The sequence below is a fragment of the Amblyomma mixtum genome, chromosome 2, assembly GCF_055824585.1.
Source record: "Amblyomma mixtum isolate Tamu chromosome 2, ASM5582458v1, whole genome shotgun sequence".
NCBI classification, from domain to species: Eukaryota; Metazoa; Arthropoda; class Arachnida; order Ixodida; family Ixodidae; genus Amblyomma; species Amblyomma mixtum.
This window is the reverse complement of record NC_143013.1, coordinates 239,784,598-239,796,059: the sequence shown is the minus strand read 5'-3', so window position 1 is coordinate 239,796,059 and position 11,462 is coordinate 239,784,598. Positions and strand designations below refer to the sequence as shown.

The 11,462-nt window shown below is 45.0% G+C and overlaps 1 long non-coding RNA gene across 1 annotated transcript; it reads left to right on the top strand.

The window, feature by feature from the left end:
• Positions 1-5,343: 5,343 nt before the first annotated feature.
• LOC149363121 (uncharacterized) lies at positions 5,344-7,026 on the top strand. Its single transcript, XR_016288566.1, has 3 exons — positions 5,344-5,441; positions 6,393-6,463; positions 6,817-7,026. It is a non-coding gene; the product is annotated as an uncharacterized LOC149363121 (long non-coding RNA).
• Positions 7,027-11,462: the final 4,436 nt, after the last annotated feature.

The window sequence follows — 11,462 nt, the reverse complement described above, 5'->3', positions numbered from 1 at the left end:
TGGTCACGTCGTCGCCTTGTAATACAGTAATGCAGTTAAACAATTCGTCATTAATGACCAGTGGAGAAACATGTGGACCAGGTGCATAATACTAATGACTGCTCTTTCTTCCCGCGCTGTGTGTAGCTGTCTGCACCCGTTGAAAAGTTCTAGAACCACTCCAAGGGTGGGAGGAGGGGTGACGATTCCTGAACAACCCAGATGGGGCGTGTTTAACCGGCACGTTGCTCTGTACATACTGCTCGTCACCCATACAAATGTCGATTAGCTTGCTTAGGTCATACCTTTTTGTGCCACTGAATGAATTTCTTCAACATACGCGTAATGGCTCGCTTCTATCGAGACGATCACCAATTATGGTAGACTTGAATGGAGTAGTGTTAACTAAATACCATTTACCCCCAAGGAGATTTGTCGGAGCTGCCTCGAAATCAAGAACTTCGTACGAAAATAATGTTGAAGGGAATACTCACGTTAACAATAGTCGAGGTAAGAGACTTGGAAAGTATTATGCTGCTTAAGCGTAACACAACTCGTGCTACTACGCGGCACTTTCGTGAACGCCAGAACTTCACGATGCTTTTGCTTACAGGAACGGCAATAACTTGACTTCTGCTGCATTGCCGGGTTTTGAAACTAACGAGGTACTGAGGCACGAACGTATAGTTGTTAGAAAAGCCTAAGTTTTGCTTGATACGATCTTGTGGCTACTAAGGTGAAAAGCCTAGAACCACCATTGAAGGAGGCGCACAAAGCCGATGAAATAGTCGCTTTAGATTAGCTTGTTTACATTGTTTCCTCTTCGTTTATCAAAATTAAAGTCGCCACTACTTTTATGGTGCGACAATCTCGCTGGTACAGTAACTCCGATATAAAACACGGCATGCACCATAAAAACTCGGGCTAATAGCCGCGACAGGAAGTTGCGATGTCCGCAGCAATGAGTCCTTGCGTTCTTCTCTCCTCGAGTACGGGTTCCCAGTGTACGTATGGGTAGTGCGTTTTATGAATAATTATTGTTCTGAGTTTGTCGTTTTAGTCCATTGTAAAGACGAAATGCAAGCACTGAGAAACACGCGCATACTAAATCTCTCTGTAACGTAATTTCTGAGAATGATTTCCGCCCCAGTAGACTCCGAGGTGAACAACGTTTGTCCACGGCAACCTTAAAGGCACTGTTTTTAGTGAGTCTGCGGTATAACGTCGACAAATATACAATTTGACCCACAACAGGAATCAAAATATCAGCTCAAAATAGCAAGAACTGTCATATATTCGGCGTACAGAATGGCCTTCTTTCGGCAACTCGTGTCATTGTTCTCTGAAAAGTAAGCTTTTTTTTTTTCAAAGAACACAAGTGGGATTGACAGCAGCCTTCCACTCAACATCTCGCGGCTGAGCTGATAGCATGCCGCTAATGGAACCGGAGAGGCCCAGTTGCCATCCCTGCTGCATGTCACTTTGTATTTAACTGTATTCAGCGGCGTAAACGGAACTATCTGGAGAAAATGGAATTTCTCCGACCGCCATTTCACGCTCTGAGCCCAACGAAAAGCTGCAGTGTCTAAATCATCTGCAATCACTGCAAACTTGTGATTTTCCTGCTTCACACTAACGGCTAATATTTGAAACATCTGCGTTGAATCATGATTGACAATCATAATCACGGCCTGTTGACGACATTCGGCACTTCGGGCTTTAGGTGACTATGGCCAGTGGTGAACTAACGTCCAGATGCGTTCAGCCAGGTACAGAGCGTCTCTGCAAGAATGCATACAAACGGGGATATTATTTCCTTCCTTCTCTTTCCCGCTAAAGCTTGGAAAAAAGCACGTTCTCGCATACATTTTTGTTTCGTTCAACCGCAAAGCGCAGAGAATCGCTGCTAGTGTGATGCCTCAGCAGAAAGTTGCCTTGACAGAAAAATTATGGTGTGAACCCGATGCAGTCGTATTGATTTGGGGGCTGCCTAAATGGGTGGTGCAGTTATTGTATACCTAGTTTTTTTACAACTGTATCTGTATGAGGGGACCCATTGCAACGTTAATACCTTGATGAGATAAGCCTAACTGAAATCGAAATGCATTTGGGGAAAAATGACATACCAGCAGGGAATCGAACTAGTGACTTGCAGCCGGAACTCGGTCGCGCATACCCGCATCACAACCAAGATAGATTTTTGAAAAAGGGAAGTATAGTTTACGAGTACCAACACATTTTTTTCCATCTCGTGTGCCATTTCTTTGAGGATCACGGCAGGGAATTAAAGTGGCGCAAAAAGCCCTCCTTTCGCAGCCTTGTATTGCGTATGCAGTATCATTTGCAGTAGAATCAGAAGCCTTTACCAATGCTACTGCAGCCATGGATAGTACTGTTGCTAAAGAGATGCGAAACCTTTTGTGCATACGTACAGGCGCGGACAAAAGTAAACGCAGCACGCAACCGTCTTCGAAGATTTTTCACGTGTCACCTAATTGAAATTTCCAGCAGTGGAACGCGCACGCCGGTAGAGAAGGTTGGTGGGCTTTCTTGTAGACAGGCAACGCCACTTCATTACCAATGGAGAAGGCGTGATTGCACTTCGAACACAATAGCGTGCTCCGTTTACTTATGGCCGCGCCTGTACATGCTTGCATGGTAGATTGTGTTTTTCTGACAGCAGTTAAAGTATGAATGACCGTTATGTGCCTTTCGCCAGGTTGCACTGTTGCTGAGATTTTTGTCGACGGAAAAAAAGGAGTTGTAGACGTGGACGAGGCAGCAAACGTGTGCAAAAAGGAGAAGCGAAAGAAAAAAAGGTGTGTGAGGAAGAAAACTTTGCACCGCAATTCTGCAAAAAGAATCAAGCTGTTGTCTTTTCTTGCCAGGATCATAAAAAATCGTTTGGATTTTTTGGTTTTTTTAACTGATCTTTTGTGTTTTCAGATTTATATCATGCCGCTACAACTGTGGTAGAGCTATTTCTTCAAAAAGATAAGCGCTAGGATCCATTGCTGCATTAGGTTTCTATCGCGAGCAGGCGCATTGACAAGTAGAGCACAGTTACCAACGAAAGACGGCAGCGAAAGCAAAAAAGTTATCAATGCAAAAGTCCGCAAATTTAGTAGACACAGCTCCTAGTAAACGAGCAGCTCTCTCCCTTAGCTGGCAATGTAATAGAAAATATTACCGCTACGTCGAAATTCCACCATTTGCTATTCTAACAGCAGTGAGACAATATTTCTTTCACGTGGCCTCAGTGAGCCTGTTTTTCAGACAACAGAAATAAACAGGAAGGGCATAAAGAAAAGAAAAATGAGACAAAGTGCAGCTATACGTTTCGACAAAGTGTAAGTGCACCTAGCTAAATGCATACTCCCCGAAAAGCATGAAGAAACATTGCAGTCAGCTTGCCCTGGAATTTTAAGTTTTTAAGTTCCGGTAGAATATATTTCAACTTAGTAAAGCCGTAGGGAATGCCGCACTTGGCTACTTCAAATAATTTAAGCCTGTGCCGACGTAGTTTGTCGCCGTGAAGAAGGCATGCGTGAGATAAAAACGCGGATTTTCGTGCTCGTGTGTTTTATAAAAAACTGCCGAAAGATTGTCTCTAACAGTTTATTAATGGAAATAATCCTGCTTGAGGCGCAAACAAGGAGAATTCGCGTCATAAGGTTCCTTTGTCATGACGCAAGGACACTTGGGAAAAAATTCGTTTCAAGCCTGTCACATTTCTGAAAACAAAAATCAGTCCTTTTAAGGACAAGAAGAAGAAGGCGTAAAATGCTTAAGCGTCAGTCCTGTTGGCAGGATACAGCGAGACAAATATTATAAAGCTCTAGGAAACTCTTTCTTATGTTGACACCTAACGTGATTTTTGCCGTCAAAGTGTCACGAAGAAAAGCAGATTCTTCGGCGCACTCGACGTATTCGATGAGTTGTTCCAAATACTCTTTATATTTGAATCTAATTCCAACGCTCAAAACGTAGAAGTTCTAGTAGGAATGTTCGAAAACAAACTACAGGAGCTTATTCGCGAAACTTAGTCTGTAGCATCCTTACCAGTTTTTGTTCTTGCAACAAATAAATAATCCCATTTTTCTTCAATGATGTGACGCTGAACTCTTCAAAGGCGTACAAGCAGCCACAAGTGGCTGAGAAGATGCGGCAGTGAAACCTGTAGTGAAATTCAGTTGGAGCAATCTTTACTGCCAGCACAGAACTAATATCAATCTCCATTTTTTATCAGTCCCAAAGTTCGCGGGTTGAAAACCACACAGCGGCAGCTGCATTTGAATGTCAGCTAAGTGTTCAAGTGCCTGTGTACTGAGGTCTCGATGCACCTTGCTTACACTATCAGAAATTGTTAAATTAAGCTACAAAATGTCTCCAGCCCATAAAAGCGGATTATCCCGCAAAACATGCCAATTCATGGCATATTATTTTTCAACCAAGTTTCACCTAAGCAATTATCTTTGGAACATGTTAAATTCCTTTGTGATCATCAGCGCAGTGTCATGAACAAAGTGAGCTTCTTTATTTGAGACCAACAATTTTAGCCAGAAACCCTCAAAACTTTCGTTTCGCTATCAGGCAAAGAAAAACGCCATTTTGTTCCTGTGTGTCACATTTGAAAGTCGCTATCATTTTGGCATGCGCATATTCAAGCGCACTAGAAACACCGTGAGGCCCAGATCATGGGACGCCTTTTCCAGGTAAAGCACAACACCTGTGCACATTTCTTTCATCTGTCATTCCTGCTAGCCGCCGGGACGGTGCGGTAGATCCGTTGTTTTGACATCTCTCTCGCTCTAGCTGACAGCCCCAAATGCAGGCACCAAGTGATGAGTGGCTTGGTGCTGGTAGTGTGTTTGCATTTCTTCGAACCCGACACATGGCACGGCAGAATGCTGTGCATAGCTGTAAGCAATGCATGTCCTGTTAGCTGAAAAAAGTTTCGGCGTGATGCCGTAAAGTACGTTTTCAGCGAATTATAGCTGGTAGATTTTTTATCTTCAATTCCTGATGAGAAATGTTTCATAGTTCTGCGCTTTGGCAGCAGACATCTCCGGGTGTGTACAGCAGACATCTCCGGGTCCAGTTAAAAAAAAAAAGCTCTCACTGCACATGGATACATTACAGACTGCTTCCGGTGCGACGGAACTCCACGTGCCGAATGCACCCAGAGCCATATGCATTTTATTTTGTGAATTTTTATTATGTTTTGAACCATTCAAAAATGAACACGTCCTCTCTTTCTCTACATGAGTCATGCTGTTGCTCATCCCTGAAACATAAATTAATTCTGTGATTTTTCTATAAAAGAAGCGCCATGTATTGTGGTGACACCAGAGCCGAAGAAAACACCTTGAACGGCATCTTTTCTTCCGGTGGCTCGGAAATGGCGGCGATGAAGGCCTTTACTCTTGTGCTGCTGCTTGGTCTGGCGATGGTGGTTTCCGGTGAGTGGCCGCGACTGAACTGATAGAACACTTTGCTTGTGAAACACCTTGCGAAATGGAGATCTTTCTTAATGCTCTTTACAAAGTGAAACAAAGAACTTTAGTCCTAGACACCTTATCATATTCTGGGTTAGAATGTAAGAGGTGTTAGTCTCCAATTTGCAATTGTGGAAAGCATTTTTCTCAAAGATAGCCAGTGCAGCAGCCTTTCAATACATCCGCGGGATATTTGTGACAGAATAATGAGGTCACAATTACGACCAGATAATGCAGGCTCATAACTTCTAATGGTGGAATAGTTGCGTACTTGGTGGGCTCGAGAACAATTACAATAAAGAGAAAATTACGCAACACGCCCAAACACATTTCGTCTCTTTAGACCTTCTGGATTTCTGTTAGTTGCAAAGCTCAGAAAAATTGTTTTTGTGCACATATACTTAGGTGAGAATTTTTAGCAACCTCATAAATGGTGTCGAAATGTAAAGAGCTAATCAATTCCCTGCCCCTAACACCCAGGTCCTTGGTAAAGGCCTCCCAGACTTACAGAGCCACTTTGCTAATATTACACGTGGTACACACCGACGAAGAGCATACTAGAAGAGAAAAAATTTTGACCCGAAAACGCAGAAGAAGGGCGCATTTCCCCCACAAACGCATGTCTACTGGCTGCTGGGTTTGGTGTTTCTGTGGATTGTTTGGAAATGTTCTCGTCTGATGATGGTTACGCGCACTTGACGCCGCTCTAGTCTCACGGTTCTTAATGCACAAACACATGATATGGGGATCGATGCCGACGATGCTGCCAGTTACCAAGATGACGCGATGGTTTGCTGAAATCAGAAAACATCAAATGGAGACCTTGGGGATTTTATTTGACAACGTAACGTTTTTATTTTTTGTACTTTGATTGACATTTATCTTGACCAATGGTTAACTTATTTTTACCCGCAGCTTCTCAGGGACCAAGAGGTCGCGGACCGCCAGGTGGAAGCGGACCACCAGGCCAGGGTTTCCCACCACCGGTAAGGTGCCCTACTTTCAGAGTCTTGTGTAACGAAAGAAAACATGATCCACGAATATACTGCGCCTAGAATTAGAAAATAAACAATGACGAGCAGCATGCTAAAAAGTACCACTTTGGGGCAAAGGTTAATCTTCGGTCTTGCATCGAGCGAATGGCTTTGTGAAACTAACAGCGATATCTTGGACATTAAAGAAAAGTGTGATTTTTCCTGTTTAATTGTTACTTATTCAGTTGACACTAATTGAACTATAGTGCAATATAATGCAACCGTTTATATGAGGAGCGAACACTTCGGGAGTTGATGTGTTGTTCTTTGCAGAAATAGTTTCTTACGCGCCTTTTTTTTCGCAGCCTCGTGGCCCGTTCAGACCGCCTTGCCACAACGAAACTGGAGGGCCGTCGAATACAACAGGGACGGACAATTCGACGGCGAGCTCGTCTGGTTAACACCCGCACCGACTACCAGTGTTTATATTACGCTGCCGTTGTAAAATCTCTTAGAAAAGCACGTATTGCTTTTTCCGAGCAGAATAAAGCAACTAAGTTGCATGATGTGCAACACAAACCGCTCAATTCATGCGCTGCTTGAGTTTGTCACAGTACAATGATTCATCGCAATACTGCGACGAAACATTTTGCTGTGCATGATCCCCTGTGTTTTTTGTTTCACATGCAGTTCTCCTACAGTAATGTCACGAGCTACAAACAGGAAATAGTTATTTTACAATGGGCACGCAGCCTGCAATCGGCAAAACAGTGTCTTTGAATGTTGGGCACAACAGCCTGAAGCATGGACATTATCGGTTAAGTTAGTGTCTCCTAATTGGGTACTGCGGCACGTGAGATTAGTTAACCTGATATTTGAAGCTAATAAAACATCGATTCGGCAGTGTACGCCACTTACTCAAGAACTATGAAAGAAAAGGAGTGGCGCAGTTAGCTCTTAGCTTGTATTGAATGCACAATGAAGTCAAATGAATGGCGTTACCGGTGCCATTGTAGAGAACATTGTAGCTGCCTACAAATTTCTTTCGACGACAGAAACCTGCAGACACGCTCACTCACGTACATACACGAAACACACGCGCACACGCAAGCACACGATGGTGCATGCGTTTGGCGTGAGTGTTGTGTGTGTATGTGTATGGGTGCGTGCGTGCAAGTGCTGTCTCTCACTACTTCTGAAGCATAAATCAGGGCGGAATTAAGCCGTCGCGGCATACTGAATGAAGTGGGCCTAATTGTGCGGCATTTTGTGGCAGGAAACAGAGGTAGCATAAACAGAACGAGCAGAAGATAACAAAAACGAACGGAAGCAAAAGAAAAAATAAGGAGCTGTCGCACACGAATAGTGAAAAAAAAATATAACGCTCTTCGTTTCTCTTGCTTTCACGTAAAAAGCGTAAAGGCCTGATTTTTTTCTTTGCATATCGACTGAGCCATTGAGCTATCGTATTTCAGAACGTGCCACGGCTGCTTCTGCAACGTTTTCTTTTGAATAAAAGATTCCTTTGGAGGCATATGCGCATCGTGAGCAGGCCTACCACAGAAAGGAAGCAACCTAAGCAATTAAAGAACCTACAAACAGAGAGCGCCACAATCTACGACAACGAGCTACAGTCCCCGTCACAGTTCCTGTGCAGTTTCCGGACGTTAACACAACCCTCACATCGCCTCTTTGTACAGAAAGACCAACTAGTTGTCGCCTAAGACCGCGATAAAGCGGAGAGTACGATCGTTAAACAGAGATATCACTGCCTCTTGTCTAACATATTCATTAGGATGGGGCTAACCAAAACAACTGAAAAATAATGAGCCCCCGCCTGCTCTTCATACACATACAGGTAACAGGCTCCTGTTACTAAAGAGTGCGACCACATTTTCTTTCACATGGCTTCACCGAGCATGATCTACCATGCGAGTACATCTTGCATACGTTGACATCCAATGACATTTTGGCCGTGAAGGGACCCAGAGCGGATGACATGCGTCGTCGCGCTCGACGTTCCCCTGCTGTTGTCTAAATTAAATATGTTTAATCTGTAACATCTTCCAGCACTCCGAAAGATGTCCTCGGAAAGAAACCTTTATTACGAATCTTTGATTGCAGGAAAAGGAAGTTTATTCTCAATACTTTGTTTTAGAGCGCAGCTCTTAGGCGCCCGTATCTGCGTTTCGCGGCGTCACCGTTGCCGTCGCCGTTTTCTGTTATAACCAGCAGTGGACACCCTTTAAGCTGCGAAATCAATGAAGCGGGAGCTTGGAAAGGAGAAAACAAAAGCGCAACCTCCTCCCCTCCTTAGCAGCCGGCGCGCCGGTGGGGGCACAGCTGTGGATGGATGGATGGATGGATAAAAACCTTTATAGTTGACAAATTTAAAGTTTTCTTGACCCTCACGGGTCACTGGGTGCCGTGGTCCATCCTTGATCCAGGATGCCGCACTTGACTGCTGCCATCGTGACTCGGCGCACGAGAAGTCGTTGCGCTTCCTCGTCCTCGCTGGCCAGCAAGTGCTCCCACTGCATCACACTCGGGTTGTTTATTCTTGGCTCTTGCCTTAGGGCAGGTCCATGTGACATGTTCTAGTGTTGGTCTACCCTGACACCATGGACATTCGTCTGCGCATTGTGTAGGAAAAATCTTGTGTAGTTTGTGCAGGTGCGGGTAGGTACCGGTTTGTAGTCCGCGCCAGTCTATCGCCTCCTCTTTGGTAAGCCTTTTGTGTGGGTCTGGCTAGCGCTTCCGCTGACCCCTGTAATGATCGAGTATATCTGAGTACGTGGGGGTAACTGAGTCAAAGGTGCCCGTGGTGCAAAGTGTTGAGTCTGCTCGGTTGACGACCCGCGAGCTAACTCGTCTGCTGCCACGTTGCCCCTCATCCCCTCATGTCCGGGAACACACACTATACTATGATTAGTGTTTTTGTGTCCTCTCGTCGTGTGTAGAATATGATTGGCGATGCTGTCGATCCTGCCTCTTGTGTAGTTTATGCATGCTTGTTTGGAGTCCGTCACTATAGTGAGGTTGCGTCCTGTTGCGTTGCCGTGCGACATGCCAGAGCAATGGCGGCTTCTTCTCTGCTTCTATGTTTGGGTTGTTTATCGTTGCGCTGGTTACTTCTTTCACTCCTTCGTCTGTTACAACGGCGATTGTTTTGCGTTGGTATCGGTACTTTGCTGCGTCCGTGTAGACTACGCTGGGATTGTCGCTGAGTTCCCTGCTCAGTGCTCCGACTCGGGCTTGTCGTCTTTCTTGGTGTATATTGGGGTACATGTGTTGGGGTACGGGTCTTACCAGGATGTTGTTTCTGCCTTTATTATTCATCTCTTCCTTGTCTCTGTGTGCCTAGAGGTATCCGTAACTCCTCCAGTAGGTGTGTTCCCGTCCTGGTTTGAGTTAGTCTGTTTAATTGCGCACTACGTTGCGCTTCTCGTAGTTTGTCGAAGGTGTTCGATACTCTCAGTAGTACCATTAGTTTTTCATTATCCCACAATGCGGGAGCCGGTACGACAAGCGTCCGCTCCCCTCACCAGGGCTGGTGTCCACCGCGCTGCTGTAAAAAAACAACTGTGACGTCACACAGTAGGGGTAGAACGAGCGCGCGCGCGTCGGCGGTGACAGCTACACCGCCGCTCCTTCGCCAGACGTCTCGTTACAGTCGAGTGAGTGAGACGCATGGCTCCGAAGCGGCCCAGTGATTCCGCGCCGAGCGGTTCGGGGAAGCGGCAGTAGGTTGACCACAAGGCTTTCGCCAAGCCCACTTTAGATTTTCCATAGTGCCATAAAACTTCCATAAAACTTATAAATTGGTATTGGAGGAAAGGAAATGCGCAGTCTCTTTCTCACACATCTCGGTGGACACCTGAAGCAGAGGGAAGGCGCTTAATTGCCCTCTTGGAACAGTGGACACCTCAATCGTGCTTTAAGCTACGTGGCGGTAGTGACAGATCCGCGCTGCATGCTTTGGCATTGACAGTGTTGGGCCAGAAATGCTGTCACCTGCAAGGGTGGCAGGGTGGGTGTGGACTGTAATGTAGATATAACGACAAGCTGGAATTTCTTACCACTTACGCCGGAGAACATCCCGTTCCTCTCGTTCGTAACGGCTCTCACAGCTGCAACAACCTCGCGAAATACTTGAGGAGACCTCGTCTTTGAGATCGAGGCGTTGGTGCAGCAAGTCGAGCATATATCCATCTATTTCTCCGTCTACAAAGCTTCCTTCATGAAAATCAAGAACTGCTAGTGGAGTGTTTTTGAAGAAGGAATATGTGTGAAGCATAACAAATTGTCTGTAATTGTACGTACTTACATGTCGTGCTTGAACTTTTTGCCTAAATCTATCGAAAAGCTGAAACAGCTGATGAGCTGCGCTCAGATTTCGCATTAGGAAGTAACGTAATCGTCGGCAATTTTTTATCTTGAGTAGTTATCATGTGGCATAAGATGGGGCTTTCAACATGCTATAGAAAGGTCGTGGACGTCATTTTCATCCAGGAACCTGAGCCGACTGCGTCTTTTAGTATTGTCCATCAGCCACTGGATGAGGTCTTCCTCCTTTGTAGCATTTATTCCAATTTTCTGTAATTGTCTTGATCTTGAGGCGTTTGCTATTGGTCGTGTCCACAACATGTTACTTGTATTTTTACACAGTGATGTATTTTTAAAGCGTTAATAGGGGTCCTAGGGCACTGGGTAAATACTGGAGTAAAACCAGCATAGACAGCATTTGCGCAAAGCTTATAATAACAAATTTTACTCTGGATTTCAGACTTGATTGGCGTAGAGGCTCAGTGTGAGACCTTGGATGCCTGAGCCCGAGGCCCAGGGTTCAGTACCGGCAGCGCAGCCACAATTTCGTGAACGTGAAATAAAAGAAAAACTGCTGTGGACAGAGTTATTTGTGTACATAAACAAACTTAGCATTTGAAATTAATCGATAGCGCGTTTCATAGTCCATAACTGTGTTTGAGAGCATCAAAACCCATCAGAACTG